Here is a 17,785-nt window from a genome sequence, read left to right as displayed (position 1 = left end):
TCCAACAATCCAGACATTTTTCTGGGTGGATCTGTTTCTTTTAAGGGGCTTTTCAAATATTCTGTGAACAAAACAATCTTGAACTGCCTTTGAACATAACAGGCACTTGGAAAATTTAATGAAAATACACTTTTAAAAAATGTAATTGATCTGGCTTTCACCCTTTTCACGATTATTTCTGCAGTTAGACTGGCAAAATCTGAAAGTAATAGAAACATCCTATTTGCTAAAACAAGCAAATACACGAACTCTTTTTTTTTCTAAAAACCCATGTTGCAATCCCTCCTAAGGGACAAAAAACATAACAAGAAAAAGATGGAGTTTGAACTCAAAGCAAACATAAAAGCTTTACTTACAAAAAATCAATTACACACCCCAATTTGTTTTTACCAGCAGCCAAAGGAAAACCTGGTTAGCATGTTGCAGGATCCAAACACCTTGGATCTACATGTTTCACCAAATTTTATATTATGGCTATTTCTAAGAAACAAACTAACAATTAGAGACACCTGTTAAAAGTGCCTGTTCTCTGTTCACACTTCATGTAGTGTCTTAAAGTGACAGCATATTAAAATGTCAATGCAACTCTTTTGCATTACATAAGTATTTATAACAACAGAAAGTGCAATTAAATTCTCTGCTTCTAAGTATTTGTACTCAGCTTGCTTAGCATACAAGAAAAGTACTAAAATACACTGGTGTAGAAGGGAAAACTATTGAAAATAAAGATTATAATACTACAAAACACTGAATTACAAGACACGGACAGAAAAAACCCAGTATCTAGATGAAACACCCCACCTCCCCCCTGTTTTATGCACTTATTAAGCACATAATGTACTACTTCTACAGATAGTCCAACAATTTTAAATGTATAGGCCCATATTGTAAAGTGAGTATTGCAGATAAAATATAACCACACTGAAATTATTTATTCAAAACTTTGCCTTTGATTATGTGCCCAGACAGTATACAACTCACAAATTAATGAAACATTCTTTGAATTTGACCCCTCCAGCATAGACATATGTGCCCAAGTCATGTTAGAAGTTTCTGAGTGGGAACTAAGCCACATTATGGAACATACCTGAGAAACAGAGCAAGATAACACACCTTCAAATGGTTTCTACAGACCCTTTTTACAGAGATCACTAATACAGTGATGGGGCATTTACAGCAAAGTTAAAAAAAAATTCCAGCTTGATAAAGGGTATTGCTAGGGGGAAATCTCAGTTTGATAAACATTTGTCAATTTAGAGGAAAATTCCAAAAGATATAGAAGTTTACATTTATCAAAACTGAATTTCTAACAAAACCTGGCTTGAATATTCCATGTCATGAACTCAGGCCCATGCAGATGGTCAGAGCAGAGCATCTAAAATACTCCAGCCCTATTTCAATGCTCAGCGGAATATGAAGGGTGCTGCATAGCCTTGTAGCAGTGCCCCAGTGAAAGGTAAAATTAGAATGTCGTTTAAAAATAGTTTGCATTTTCTCATCTATTTCAAGTCACTGACATATACCACCCTGAATTACCAAAAAAATTCTTACGTTGTCATGCCAAATTATCCCCCAATACTGGGTGTATGTAACTGATTATTCTGAGCCACAGGACTTTGTGGAATGGATTTAACAATGCTGTAATCAAGGGTATATTACTTTCACCCATCTGTCCCGAAACATTGCCACAGGTTAACACTTTGTAGCAGAAGGAATAAAATGAACTGTCCCTCAGGCATTTTTGCTCACAGCCTTGGCTTTAATGGAAGCAACGTCAAGTAAGTTTGATGGTCTGTAAGCTGCAGTGCATGAAGAGCCACCACATTTTCACTGCTGGTACACTTCTGCTACTGGGCCAGTAACCTCTGGCGGAAGGATGGAGGGGACAGCTTGGGCTGTTCTTCAGGATGCCTTTGGTAATGCTAGTATGCTTCAGGAGACCTTCTCTGACGAAGATGTGAAGCTGAGAGAATTTCAGTCCTTGCTTTGCTACCGACTAAGGGAAATTGTTTCAGTTGTCTTCCTCTCTTTTTTTTCCTGTTCAATAAGGATTAAAACCTTCATGGTGTTCAAAGACTGCTTGCACATTGTTCAGAATATATGAAGTACAAGGAGCATTCAGCATCTGTATCACTTCTGCAGTTTCACACTAGCTTCCAAAGCAGTAGCTTCATCATTTGGAAATCTGAAAAATTTACTGAAAATTCTAATGACTGATGTATCTCCAAAAGATGTTTTCTTCTAACATATTTGTCTCTGCTTTCTGAAATGTGACTCATCAAAACTTTAGCTGACTACATTTCTGTTTATTCTGAGTTTTATTATGCTCTGGATAAAAATCCTCATCTCTTTTTCAAATACGGAAGTTTTCAAACACCAGTATTTCAAGAAAGCTGTCTAGAAGCTCACTTGCCTGCAGATAGCAAAATAACCTCTTTCCAGAGGCTTCTGGATATTTATTCACATCAGTTCAAATTTGGTGCAACTGCACAAATTATGTCTTTCAAGAGCACCTGTGAATCAGCCTTGTGCTGTACCAGTTTTATGATTTGTCACCCAAGACTGAAGTTTACATTATCCTTAAGCAATGTGCTTAAGTGGGAGGAAGGACTGTGGGCCAAGCTTTTCAAAGCTGTTTCGTGTAGTTCCACTGAACTCAGGCTAGCCAAGAATAGTGGAACTGTTGTAGCCGCAGCACACATAACACAACTCTGGGAGTTGTTCTAATTGATGCTGAATTCCTATTAGTCACAAGGGTCTGTCCTGGCAGCCACAAAAAGCTGGAGTATAAAAGACATTCTGACCATTGACTTCTTTCCAGAATTACCTATTCCCATGTAAGAGTTTGTGAGGAACAGGTGAAGCAGAGTCATTAATCCACCTCTATACCACCTACCACCTAAGGATTTCTGTTCCATTAAGAAAATTTTCCAGTGCCAAAATCTCCCTCAAGGTCCCTTGAGCTGTCAGAATAGCACAAAAAGACAAGAATACGACTTTGTCCTTCCTCTTCAACAGCTCTAAATACTTCTGCTGTATACATTTCTACAAAGACTTCAAAGTGAGTAAGTAGAAATGGCATCATTAATGCATCTAATGGATCTCAAACTATTGTTTGGCTAATCAGGGAAAGGTTTCATGTATAGTAGCTTCTGTAGCAGAGCCAGCTGAGAATACCTGGTACTATTTACCTTGTTCCACAGGTGTGATTTTTCTCTGGGATTATGTTGTTTCTAATGGTTGAGACGCTTTTCATGTTACTCAGAATGCATGTGAGCATCGTGATTCTTTTATTACTTTTCTGATGATTTGTCATGCAAATCAAATAGTGGACTGAAAAGGGCTGGCCGAGTCAGTGAATTCAGCCTCTGTTATCACAGGCAACTATGTAATATATGCCTTTATAAGTCCCTTAACCCAAGAAAGTGACTAAGCTCTACTGTAAAGATAGTTAGGAGGCTTTTTGCCTTCACAGCACCTACTAGAAGGGTGCTCCACTCCACAACCTTGTTGAGATACCTAAAACCTAATTCCTAGTTTTAAATATATTCAGGAGAATTTAGACTCAGTTGTTTTTGTCCTAATATTATCTACAAGAAGACAAAAGATCAGAAGGCCACCCATCCTAATATCTAGTCTGTGCCAATGGTCAATAGAGTCACTAGGCCAGCGTATGGCAAGATGACAAGTGTATACCCTCTGTCTTTCCAGGCTGCATGATTCTGGAGCTCAAGCTCCTTGTTAAGTACATCCTCGCTCTCTCCTATGTGAGAGCATCTAACTATGGGAACAAGTCTTTATATGGCCCCATACTTGTTTGTATAGCCAGGTTTACTTCCTAGCTGGGGCACAACACTACATGTTCCATTTTTCTCATGCTGCTCAGCAGAACTGACTGAAAAACTCACACCACTGCCTGGAGAGAGAGGTCTCAGTTTACTTCCTTCCATAGTCCTCCCTCTTCAACTACACTTACTCTGCTGGACAGTTTTTGGTTTTTTTTGTTTGGGGGTTTTGTTTGTTTGTTTGTTTCCAAGTTAGAGAGCTGGATCTGCTGAATGCAGGGCTGGCATGAGGGAGTGTGAGGCTCCTTTTAGTAGCCATAAATTATTGTATCTGCTGAAGCTGCAATATGAAATTTCAACCCTAATAACATGTTTCACAGAAAAGTCAACAGCTTTTTGTAACGTGCAATCATTTGTCATGGTAATAACAGCAAGCAACTTTTGCAATATTGTGCAATTTTATTAACAGGCAACTTCAGGAATCCTTTATTCATTCAAATTTGGCAAAGTATTTGGACACATGAATTAAGTATTGCAGAGCTAATGAATGAGTACTCTGAAGAACAGCAATTCATTTACCCATGATTTAAATGGTTTGATGCCTCTGACTTAAGGTGTTCCACAATCAGTTGAACTGATATAAGAGTTCACCTAAAACAAAACAGGGAGGTTTCACCCTCAATTCCTTCTCTGCTATTCCTACTCCTTTTTCACTGTGTGGTCCTGCTCCTTTCTCTGTGATAGTTCTGATGCTCACTGAAACCTTCTAATAAGCTGATTCAATACGCAAATTCATCAGAAACTGTACCAACTAGTCTTCTCCTAGGATGGTATGTTGTATAGGCCCACTGGAAACTACAACAAGGTCTACAGCTTGTGTAAGAAGGAGTGGTGCCAACATGAGGGAGATAAGCATCTTGTTTTTCTAGCAACAATGAACTGCAAAATTGACATTTCCTGTCTCATGAAACTGAAAACTAAATTTCAGTATATTCCTAAATTTCCTGAGATGTATGCCATATACTGTTACAACGCATTAACTGTATAACAATGGAATTGTAAGCTTTTTAACTTCTTAGATATGTCAAATTGTTCAGATAATGAAACAATTTGGCAAGAAAAAAAAAGAGATATGAAAAGGAAAAGGATGCATTGCTCTTAATTTTAAAAGTCACCTTTCAATGGCTAAATTAGGAAAGTCTTTTACTTGCCTAACATTCTTGCACTGTTTTTATTCCCCCTTTGGTGGAACTCAACTTACACCTTCAGAGGAACATTTTTTGCCCATACTACTGGACTTCATATTCTAAGAGAAGATATAACACTACGAAGTATGTTCTAACAGATGAGATAGAAAAAACGGCAATCATACAAATAAAAGTTCATATTTAACTTAGAGACATAGTAAATAAATATGTATACACCTTTAATTAGGATGTGGTTTTGCATTACAACAGAGATGATCTAACAGTATGCAGCCACTAGATAACAAATACTTTTTAATAGCTTAATTTTCTGATATATCATCAAGCTGAACCAAATTTCCCTGAAGTTTTGCAATTGCTAGATCTGACGTAGGGGAAGTGGTAGGATCTTACTACATACACTAGAGAAGGGAGTTGGGTGGCAAGGAACCAGGAGAAGGACGAACTCTTTTAGTGTAGGACCACCCTTACAGCAGATTAAATGTAACATCGTATTCCACTCTAATGACAGGGTATACACACATGCCTTTCATGCATACCGTTAGCATAGAGTTTGGTGGTCACCACTGATGACCTGTCTGGGCTGCCCCCTTCTTTGTCCTGGTATTGCCTGTTACACAATTGTGTGAGGAACCAATTCAGGAAACCAAGCAGGTCAAAAAGAAACCCAACCAGAAAATGATTAATTCATCAGTTTTCCACTGTGCCAGCTCCCTGAACTGCTGCTGGATGGCAGTGTAAGTGTCAAGGGAACAAATGTAATTACAAAAGAATTGAGTTTAAAATGTTACGGAACCACATTTTCAAATGAAATATGCCTTCCTTCCCTTCTTTCTAAGATACAGAAAAAGTCAAAAAAGTGTTTTCCTTTTTGCTTTTCCTCTCCTAATTTGTATTCCAGTTTAGCAATCTCAGAACTATTTAATTTGATCCTTCCGGTTTGTAGCTGACTCAGGGAAAAGTATCATGAGACAGCAGAATAATCTAAGGACCTGCTGCTGTCTACAGGCACTTTTCCCCACCCAATTCCCATCTGTCTTGTCCTCCTTCCTCCCTTGTACTGTCTCTGACACTTGGCTGATTCTTGTGTTGATTCAGCTCACTAATGTGCTAAAGAAAGAAGAATCCAATGTACCTCCTAGGAGCAACCATCTTGATCTAAGTTGCTACGTCTGGGCAGATGCTAGATGGAGAGTATCACACGTAGCACTCAAAAGTATATCTTCCTTTTCTCTGTTACAGACTGTGAATGACATCATGTACATATAGGCACTTGCAGCACTTTCTAACCACTCTGCTTCAGATGTATATGGCAGCCAGTAGGCAGGGGATCCTCAGGTACTATTTTGCCCCTGCTCTGGATTTAGGGAAATCGATAAAAAAGTATAAGGAATGGCAGTACTTTGTAGTTATAAGAAGTTAGTACTGCTATGGATCAACAATCCATTGCTGGGACGAGGGAAAACCACAGCACCTCTGAGGCACAGTCCCTTCTGTGTGCTGCTCTTCAGCTGGTGCCGTTGAGCTCTGCCCCTGGCTCAGCTTGGGTTGTAAAAGCACAATCTAACCCATTGCCTTCTCACCAGGGAGTCATCAGCTTACTACAACATTGCAGCAGCTAAAAACTTGCAAATATTTCCTTAGGTTTTTTCCTTAGGTTTTGGTTGTTGCGGGTTTTTTCAGTGTTTTTTTTCTTTTTTTTCTCTTTTTTTAGTCTTTTGAGAAATAAATTCAAAAGACAGCTCTGTTGTGCCAAGATTATTTTGGAGATGGTATTTTACTTGCATCCTACTCAACATGAAGACTCTTGTTTCTCAAAACCCCCTCTAGACCTAGAATACACACTGATGCATCTGCTCGTAAAAACATACAAAAAGCATAGTTCATAAAGATATTATCTCTCTTTTTATTTATTTATAGATTTACTTGGCACTTACTGCTCTAATGCAGTTATTTTAGGGACATACTTAAATACAGTTTTAATGGCCAACTTCTCTGAGAGAATTATTGGCATTGCTACAGTTACATTGTGCTTCCAACATATACAGCTTTATTCTCTTGTATCCATAGCTTCTAAAGGCTAGCTCAAACACATGTAAGAAAAAAAAAGCAGTGTGAAGAGGTAGAAAATGTATTTTCTGTTTATTGTAAATGAAGACGTTAAATAGTGATTTTCCATATTTAAACTATCTCCCACTCATTTTACTACATGACCAAATACTAAAAAAAGTAAACATATTCTCCCCCCCCCCCCTTTTTTTTTTAAATGAAGTGGTTCCTTGCTTGTTTTATTTTAGGCATGTTCCATCCATGGTTAGAAATCAGGCATGACAATGGTCTAATGCAAAATTTTTGTCCATGGAGAAATCAGGCATGACCACAGTCTACCCCTGAATGTGATCTTAATGTTTTATACCACTGACAAATCATTAACATCTGTTAATAACTCAACCAGCTGCTTTGTTAGATTGTTTTTAAAAAATCTTATGTACACCATAGATGTCTCCAACTTGTAGCCTATGTAACCTTTCCCAGCTGCTTAATCCTTATTTAAAATATTACTTTAAAATGCATACATTTTTAAAACTATCCCATTTCTTTGTCTCCAGACTACTTTTGTAACTGTGCTAACATCTGTTCATTTCCACTCCCCAATTCCCATCTTAAATACTTATTTTCAGCATGTATTTTTCTTGTAAATAGAATCCCATGTACTTTCTCACCTCCTAGCCCTCTACTTTCTGCTTTCCGCTCTTTCTCTCATTCCACTCTATCCCTCATGGTTTCACTTGACTCATTTTATATGAAATACAGGATTGATACAGAGAAAAGATTATTTAAAGAGCTTCTTTGATTATCTCACACTAATTTAGGCTTGGGAAAAAGAAAATGGGGGCATGCCATGCATCTACTGCATCTAAAGGTAATAAACAAAGGGAAAGGGGAACAATGTACAGTAAAGGGGGTGTAGGTAGTTGTTAGGGATGAAACTGCATAATGGAAATATTGGAACATTAGAAAATACTTCCTTGCTGTGAGAAGCAGTAGACTATGCAGGAGCCTCCCAAGGGAATCAAAGGGAGCTTGTTACCTGGCACACTTTAAAATACGCTGGACAAAAGCTGTGGTTTGGGGCCAAGCAGCTAACAGAGGCAGGGAGAGAACAGAGGAGAGGAGAAGAGAGGAGGGGAGAGAGGAGAGGCTGCTGAACTCAACACTGGGATGGGGATTTCTGAGTGCTGGTACAGCAGTGGCAGGAGGCAGGACATGATGGACACAGGCTGTAACACCTCATTTGGGAACCGGCTGTGATTTTAAGTGCTGGTTCTACTGAAGTGGTCTCAACTGCCTCCAGTACAGCCCTGGATAAAATGCTAGCGCTTCTGGTACTATTCCTCATTGCCATGAACTAGCAGATGAATAGGTGAACAGATGTCCCATGTCCAAAATAAATAAATAAATAAATCAGATTCATAAATGATGTACAGCATAGTCCACATTACGTTGAGCGCCAAGACTCTTAACATTAGTTCTTTCTGAGGCAATTTACATAACTCAAAAATGTACATCACCATGAGTTATAGTAATTTTTTTTTTTTTTTTTGACAGCAATACAATGGCATATCCTGAGGCTGTGGGAATCTAAACAAATAAAATAATCAAACACATCTATTGTGTTTAATACAAACAATAACACACACCATAATACTTCAGGGTATTTTCTGTACAAATATGGCTATATTTTTCCAGGTCTGTCAGCTGATTCACATATCCAAAATGTTTCAAACTGAATTCCATTTCTGTCATGAAGATGTGGTCATGGCTTCTGACTCACGTAAACGCGCTGATTACCTGTAGAAATCTCGAGATATTACAAAGAGAATCCCAGTGTTTCTATATTGTCTCTTATTTCTTTGGTAGGTTCTAACTAGAGAAGCAGCCAACAGTACAATACGCATATGTTAGAGGGCATTTAGTCCTAGGTTCTCTCCGTTTCCTTCCTTTCCCCATCAGACAGTGCAATGAAAAAAGAATTATTCTGTCATATCTGTAACCCATGGCATGGCTCTTCCCCATAATTACAGTTTTGGAGCTCTTTTGTCACATTTGCCTATTCTGTCTAGAGGAGCATTATTTGTGGTCTCATATTATGAAAGGAAATATTTTCATAAAGCTAAGACAAAAACAAAGGGAAGGAGAAAAATTCAGAGCTTTCTTGGATATAAACTGTCAATGCACCATGTGCAGCCCATGAAATCACAAAATGCAGTCCACACCACCTTCTTGCAACTGCATCATGAGGACACAGCTAATCAACTGCAGGTTTTTCTAGTGCTAGAGAACTTAAACACGAGGAAACTTTACTTTGTCTACCAAGGAAGGTGCTGTACCAGTACAACCAAATATGTCTGTGTACATTTATTTTTAAAACATGTAAATATATAGATGCAGATTATAGAAGGGAAACTTGCAGGCTCTTGTCATATTACAAGTTCTGCCCATGTAGTTGCCAGGAAATGTTTACATGAACTTTGTTAGTACTAGAAATCCAAACACGGAAAGAATATTGTGTTATGGCATTAGAACGAAAGCAAAATGTAAATTAAAGGGACCTGAAATGAACTATTTTAGCTCATTGTCCAAATTGGAGGAAAAGCAAAACAACAAGCATGAAATTGTTAAGAGAACAAATGCATGTTTAAATTTTGCAAATGTCCATAGTATAAAGGATTGTCACTAGTAGGAGGGATAATGTTCAATATGTCTTTTAGCATGATTTCCTTTTATTCCTTTGATCAGCTGCACAAGGAATCATCTGTAAGGGTTCCACTAGACAGAGCTCTGCTTGCAGTATGTAAAAGGACATACGGAAAGACATACCAAACCAAAAATCTCAAACAAAATTATATACTAAATTCTGAAGAGAACTAAGTCCACTCCATGTCAGCTTAGATCCAGTTTCCTTCCAGAAACCCAAAACACGCCTTCTGCATCCACTGGATTGAGAAGAAAATATGCAAGAAAACCATCACGCGTTCCCTCTTGTCAGTCCTGGTTCTTCCTCAGACATTCTTTCTCTTTTGCTCTCTGCGGGAGACTGTCCACTTACTTTCTCTCCTGAAGAGCTGATCCCCTCTCCTACTGCCTCTTTCCTCAGTTCTCCTATGATGGTCTCAACACGTGCTTCCCGCACACAGAGGCATCCCTCTTCCTTCTAGTGTCAGGGACTGGGCAGCTGCACCCCTGCAGTATGTAGATAGCTAAATAGGCATCTGGAGTTTTCATTTATTTCATTTCATTCACCTAACAACCTCAGAAACAAGGAAAGGATTCTTTAAAAGGGGAATAGAGATTATTGTTCTATATCGAGCGCGCTGAAGGTGGACCTGGCTTATTTGGTGGGTGTTAGAAATTTCAGGTTGTTACAGCTCACGGGTGGCTCAAGAAACTGAGGGTAGTTTTGGTATGGCCAGTGAAACGGCACAGATAACATGTAACTCAAAGCATGGTATCACCGTGCCATGCTGTCTAATAGAAATTATTATTTTATGGTATTTCAATTGTTTAAAAAAGAACTTACTAGTCATTAAAGAACAGAGTAAATAGCAGAATGCTTAACCAAAATTAAGGAAAAGCTTGAGAAGAGACACCTCTGGCAGTCTGATTTGATGATGCACAAATTCAGTTTCTATCAAAGAAGGGATAGGATTATTCTAAAATCAAGAAACAATATATGTTACAGTTTTTACAAAAATCTACACTGATTTGAAATAGGGATATTATTAAGCAGTTCTGCCGTTTGATCACAAATAACACAGTATCACATGAGGAGATGATGAAGCTGCATTTATACAGTTCCTTTTATCCCAAAGGATCTTGACACTCTTTACAAAATATACATATGGTATGCCTATGAATTAAAAAAAAAAAAAAAAAAAGCACATAGGAACAGAAATCACTTTGACCAGCACTGCAAATTAGAGCATCTGTTTAACAGTGCACATCAATATTGTTCTTTAATTCAGGGAAGGATTTAAATTGGAATAGTATATCTAGCAGGAATTATTAGCCCATGTGCCCTTATTAATTCTTAACAGATTGCATGTAGAAGGAAAACAAAGGGCAAATTACAGAGCCCTGGATCACATCCACATCCAAATTATTGTAAACTTGAGATAAGTTCTTATTATACAAAACTTGGATCTGTAACGAAATATTCAAAATATTTCAATGCTAAAATTCAAATGCCAAAACCAGAGTATAAGTTACAATATGCACACAAACCGTATGAACAATTATGCCAAAGGCCACTGATAAATCAAGTAAAACTAATCCCAGAGAAAAGCCTTGACATTTGGTTGAAATAAGGACATTAAGCTGAGTTGGTCAGGGATTATTTTTACTAGCTTTTTTTTCCCCTCAAAATGAAAAAAACACTTCTCAGGAAATGATCAGTTTCAATACATTTTTATACACTTCTTTTAGATGACAATGGATGCTGTTCTCTACATTTGCAAACCAAAACTTCTGTTTTCCTAGTTCAAAATTACTTAAAAGTAGTCAAAAAGAAAAAGAGAAATGGAAGTAAAAATTTCCAAAATTAAAAATTAATTAAATGAAGAGTTTCATTGGCCAACACCCATTGTTTTTCTACCAGTCTTCTGAGAGTTCAACTGTTCATTCCAATACAGAATTGTTTGGTATCCTGATAATTTTCCCAGGGCATGAAGACTATTTTCTGCTTAAAACTGTTATGAATCTAACTAGAGCAGTTTGCATCAAGTACCATGAACTTAACATGGCCTGATGCGAACCAAGTGAGCTATGATCATTTGGAAATAGTAACATTGTATAAAGACAATGAACTCTTCCTTAAACCAATGTTTTTCAGAAACAGGCTCCACTACTGCTCACTCAAACAAAAAAGACCAGAAATCAAAGAGGAATTAATGATATAAAGGAAGTAGCTCTTGCAAAACAACAGATGGAATGAGATCGGAAACACATGTAGTAAGCTGAACTTTTTTAATAAGACCAAAATGACAGAATTGGAACAAAGGAATGAAATGGATAAACATGCACACAAATCAGCACAACAGTTGCTAACTAGAAATGGGTCTGTAATGCAGAGTCCAAACCTGGACTTCGATCCCAAATTATTTTCTAAATTTGGGGCTTTAGATCCATGATGTTGGTCTAGATTTTCACAGAAAGAGTGGCAAACCCTAAAATCTCAATCATGACTAGATGAAAACTTTCGCCAAATTTCTAAGGTGAATTATTGGCCTCGTGTTTTAAATGCTGATATTCTGGATCAGACATAAGATGTAAAGTCAGTTAACATGAAGATTCTGATCTAATGCTGAACTGTGTAAAAAGGTGTTGAAGTAGAAGCAACATGGACTGCATCTTCCCCAAGGTCCACCAAAGGTGAGAAACAGCTTTAAGAAAAAACCCACAGAGATGCAATAGGTTGATCAGGAAAACAAGCTATACTTATTAACTTATTCTTCTGATAAGTTGAAGTAAATGCTTTTGAAAGAATGCCTCCTGGGTCTCTCTTAGGCATTGCTTTCCAAATTGCACACTCATCCCAATGTAAGGCTGTGTTATGAAGACACAATTAAGCCTGAAAATAGAAGAGATTGTTTAAATAAAGGGCAAAAAAATTTAAAATCATCTGGAACTGTTATTATTTGAATTAACCAGAAAAGTATTAAAACACTGCCTGTTGAATATATGTTTAATTTGTTAGGACACAAGTTACCCTGATGATTCTCCTGAAAAAATAATAAACTAGACTTTCTCCAAGTCCTTTAGATGGTAGTTGGCTTATGATAACATTTACCACTCTTTGAATACATTATCTGGAAGTGAAAAAACCTTAATCCTCAAGTGGTATGAACTAATCTATCTCCGCTGAAGTCAACACATATCTGGAGAAAAATTTTGTATTAGTCTGACATGAGACAACCCATCTTTCTTTGAAATATTTGTCTCAAAACGTATAGTGATGTCAAATTACTGCCAAAATGAAAGAGATAAATGATTCACCTAATTCACATAACATTCTTCCCGTTCACCGGACTTTCAGACACAAATCTGTTCAGATGTGTTATGTATTTCAGAGTTTTTGGTGATGTCTTATTTTTTCTCTCTTATTTGAAAACACTTAATCATACATTTCTTCATGTGTGTTTTCTATTAAATTCTGTCATGTAGACAACTGTTACAAAAAGTTACAAAGTATGGTTTCCATTTCCTAACTACACAATACCAAGTCACATCCAAAATGACTATTTCTACTTCAATATATGTTTCATAGTTTGTATGAATACTTGCACAGACAACTTTGAAATTTGTTTTCAAGAACAGTGGAGTCACTAAAATTCAGCTGTATAAATATTGGTGATAATCAATGAAAAAGCGAAAGCACATGTAAAGGTAATCAACTTATAAACCTGATGAAATATTAGCCAAAATTTTATTTCTAGTCATAGTTCTAATTTTGCAATATCAGTCTTGGTTGCATGCATTTTTTTAGGTATTAAAATGTAATAGCAAGGAAACTTATGTTAGCACATGTAGTTCAGAAGTTATCAAGCTCCTGAAAATGTCAGTTTTATGCTGGCAACCCAATAATAGAGAGATGTAAAAAAGTGAACTTTTTTTTTTTTTTTTTTTCTGAAAATTCAAGCTGTTCAAGGCTATAGGACTACAGCAGACCATAACCTGGAGCCATCATACAGACCACACTAACATCCTCCAGTTATCAGTCAGGCTTACTTGACTGATCCCTCAAACAACATTAGCTTTCTCTTGACTTCAGGCAAGTCCCTGTAATTCTCTCCCTTTCACTCACCAACTAGACCTGTGAACTGTTGCTTATAACAATAAAACGTTATTAAGTTCTGAATTTTGTACATTTCCTTAAGCCAAAACATATGCCACTAGGACACAAAGGATACACTCTAGCTGAAAAAGCACTTTACTGGTTTTAATTTTAAAGTAATATATATGACAATGTCTTGTCCTACGTATCACAATCTAGCATACCCTTTTGTCATCCTTTGGTAAGTTTGATGGATGAAAATGACATTACAACCTGCATTACACTTAAGACCCAAAAAAGGGTCCAAAATAAGCAAAAACAATTCTTTACCCAGACTAAGACAATTTTCTCCTCACTTTCCAGCAAAGAAAGATCGTCTAGGTTTCTTAATTAAAAAGTAGACCTTCTGTGTCTTGACTGTATCCGTACCAGAAAACTCTTACTTGCTACCGCTCTCCTGGCTCATACATAGCCACACACATAAACCCTGACTAAATTCTGTAAAACTTGTATTTAGGATGGCAAGAACAGAGATTCAGTACTTTATTTAATCTACAGATGGCTAAATTCATCATAAGAGTAACTGATAAATGAAAAGGCTAATAGAGTCTCTGTTATACTGAGACATTAAAAGTTTAGCACAATTTTTTGAAGTCTCTCATCAGAAAATATACCAATATATATTGTAACTGAGAAAAGAGCTTTATTTGAAAGAATAAGTGGGATTCATAGAGCTAAAACAATGGATCATAGTTATCTCCATCTAGCTAGCTCATGCACGTGAATTTCTTAATGATCTTTGGTGTTCTAATAGATAACAAAATAAAATTATTTTCAAATGTACATTTATCAAAACCCACTCCATTAAGCATTTGTCTTGTCTATAGTTTATACACATGTATTTTTATATATGTATTGTTCCTCCCTTGATGTGAGGAGATAAACAAGTCTAGCATTGTTACTGTAGAATAATAGAAAATTACTAAACACAGAAAAGATATTGCAAAATGTTGTCACAAAAGAGCCAAATAATTTTCGAGGGTTTCAAAATAATGTCTGACAGGAACTTTCTTTTCTCCAATTTTTTATTAAAAACATACACATACACACAAAAAAATCAACGAAGTAAAGATGCTAAGCCACCAGTCCACTAGATGTGAGCCTTTGGCATCTTCCCTAAACTCCTTCAGAATGCTCACTTAGATCAATAAGATTCCACTAATTTGGAAAGGCCATGGGACTTTTTCCACCAAACAAACACTTTACAGAAAAAATGCAGGAAACTTAAAACAACATAAAAATTAAGCAACAAATGCTTGTTTTATACATCCTTTCACCTAATGATAAGGAAAAAACCCCCAAACTACCATAACTGTAATAGCTGGAAGTGATTAGGAAATGACAGATTATCAATACCATGCTAGAAAAGAGTAAGTGCACTGCAGTACTCAGAGGCACTGTAACAAAGGAATAAAGTAAATGAAAATGAATTAGAAAACATTCTAAATCCAAAGTTCAGAATTTAAAACAATGTTTCACTTGAACTTCTCCAAGGCCATCAAAGAATTAATCTGCTATAGTAAATTTGGACCATTACAAAATGAAAGGAAATGGCATGATGTTACAAACATAGAATGGAATGATGGATGAGATCAAAGGATATTCTATTCTTGATTTTGTCATTGGCTTTCAAAATGTAAGTATTTTCAAATACTAACATCTGCTAAGATCAGCGGAAAAGTTACTGCAAAATCTGTGTAATCTCTGAATACATCTGCATCAACAGAACACTGAAAAACTATCACTTGGGGGCTGCCCAATTCTGCAGAGTTGCAGCTAACTCAATGGAAGAGTTGAGTTAACTCAACTTCACTTGAAGTTTCTTGAAAAGAAGTTTGCTTAGTGCCTTTTTTACTTGATTCAGCCCCTTGGTTTCACCATAATCCGATTTATCCTGCACACCTACTGTTCTTTCATTTTTTCCTGCTTTCTTCTTTAATTCCCCTGTTTATGGACTCAGATTTCACATTTAAAGGGTTCCCAATTTTTTTTTTTTTTTATTTTATTTTTTTTTTTTTTACTATTGATACAGCTTCACACACATCCCCATACACTCTTTAATACTTTCCATTTCTGGACCTCAGATCCGATTAGCATTTTTCACTACTAAAAGTATGACAAACCCAGTAAAATCTGGAATAGAAACAGGGAAATCTGTCCTTTTATTCTGAGAGTCCACTGTATGCATGGTTTCTATCACAAAGCTGAAAGTACATCTGTTGATTGCCAGTTTATCAGAACAGATGTGCAATTAATGCTTTTTATGATATACGATATGTAGCATGTCCTAAATCATGAATGATTCTATGGATATATATTAAGTTCCTTCAACCAAGACTGGGGGCATGAGGATGTGTAGGATGACAACCTCAAAGGCAACCAAGACATGAGAAGTAAATCACTGATGCTGCATTTATACTACAGAAGAACAAGACTCCTGGTTTAGTACAAAGAGGAAAACAGGAAGAGGTAAAACCAAAAGCTTGAGAGCTATAGGTGAGTTATAGCACAACCTGCCAAAATGAAGTCACTAAAGTACATCCCATGAGAACCACATGACAGCAGAGCAAGACAGATTATTTTTTTTCTTTTAAATTTGGTCTTGTAGTTGTTTTGCTTGTACCTTATTGTTTCTGAGTCTTTAATTTCAATCTTTTTATGTAAAGCTTGTTTTAATAATAAGGTCTCTTGGAGGGGCAGAGAGGACCCTTGAAACTACCAGGTGTATTGTCTCTACATGAATCATCATATTCCATATTATGAAGGCATACAGAAGAATTACCTGCCAAACTTCAAGCCCCAAGGAGTACCTACAGCACCTCAGCAGCAGTTAACGTGGATGGAGCCTGCATTACCGTCCTCTGGTGTTGGGCAATGACCACAGAGAGATGGCCTCCTCCTCCAAAATACAAGCTGCAGAAAAGTGTATCTCAAGGTCTTAGGCAAACCCCAGAACGTGATTTAAACAGAAGCTGAAAATATATCCGTAACGAGCTCACATGTTGGCTAACTGGAACTAGAATCTCAAGTCATAATTGACTGCTTCAAGCATATTCCAGAGACCACAGCTGTCCTCGTCATTTGTTTGGGGCTGATTCATTACCCCTAGTGAAGCTTTCCTGCCTATATGACCGAGAATTAGATAGAGCTCCAGGAGCAGTATATGGTTAATTATCAGCATTGTGTGTAACACACATAGCATGAAAAGTTTTCTCCACCTTATTGTATGCTTCTGCATTCTGGTTTGCTTTTCACGTATGGTAACGCTCACTTATGAATTGATAGGAAAACTAAAAAGCATAGAAAAGCAAAAAGATTCAAGAAACTAGAAACACAACTATACTTTTTCCATCTCAATAATCAACATTAAAAAACCTGACCTGACCAAATTTTCTAGGTCACTTAATCATTTATACTCACATAAGCACAAATATTCAGAAAAGAAAATAGGGACAGATAAAAAGATAAAAAAAAGATAAAAGCATGAAGTTACTTAGCTTACAGACAAAATACGCAATACCTCATTTTATTATTTTTATCAGGTCTCAAAAATCTGCAAAAATTATTTTCGAAGCAATATGGTATTTCCCAATTACATACAAAAGCATTACTGCAGATGATACATATAGTAAGTGAATTTAACTATAGCCCTCTTCATGTTATAGGATTTTGTTACAACATTAAAAATACATGTCATAAACCAGATTTAACACCTTTAGATGACCTCTAATTAGAAATGTGTCATGCTAGTCGAATTCCATCTGTCAAACGCTGCAGATACAGGTAAGTAAATATAAATGCCATTAAAGGCACAAGTTATCTTACTTGGAGAAGTTTTAGCATTTTATTTTTTGACAGCTCCTAATTTGGATATCTTCCAGTGTCAACAAAACCTGTTCAAG

The 17,785-nt window shown here is 36.6% G+C and overlaps 1 protein-coding gene across 3 annotated transcripts in view; it reads right to left on the bottom strand.

Annotated features, from left to right (window-relative positions):
- The window catches only part of SLC25A21 (solute carrier family 25 member 21), a 265,040-nt gene that overhangs the window by 98,058 nt on the left and 149,197 nt on the right, over positions 1 to 17,785 (bottom strand). The window lies entirely within an intron of this gene.

Source organism: Accipiter gentilis, chromosome 22, assembly GCF_929443795.1.
Source record: "Accipiter gentilis chromosome 22, bAccGen1.1, whole genome shotgun sequence".
Lineage (NCBI taxonomy): Eukaryota > Metazoa > Chordata > Aves > Accipitriformes > Accipitridae > Astur > Astur gentilis.
The sequence above is the reverse complement of the archived record's forward strand: the minus strand, read 5'-3'. Positions and strand labels throughout refer to the sequence as shown.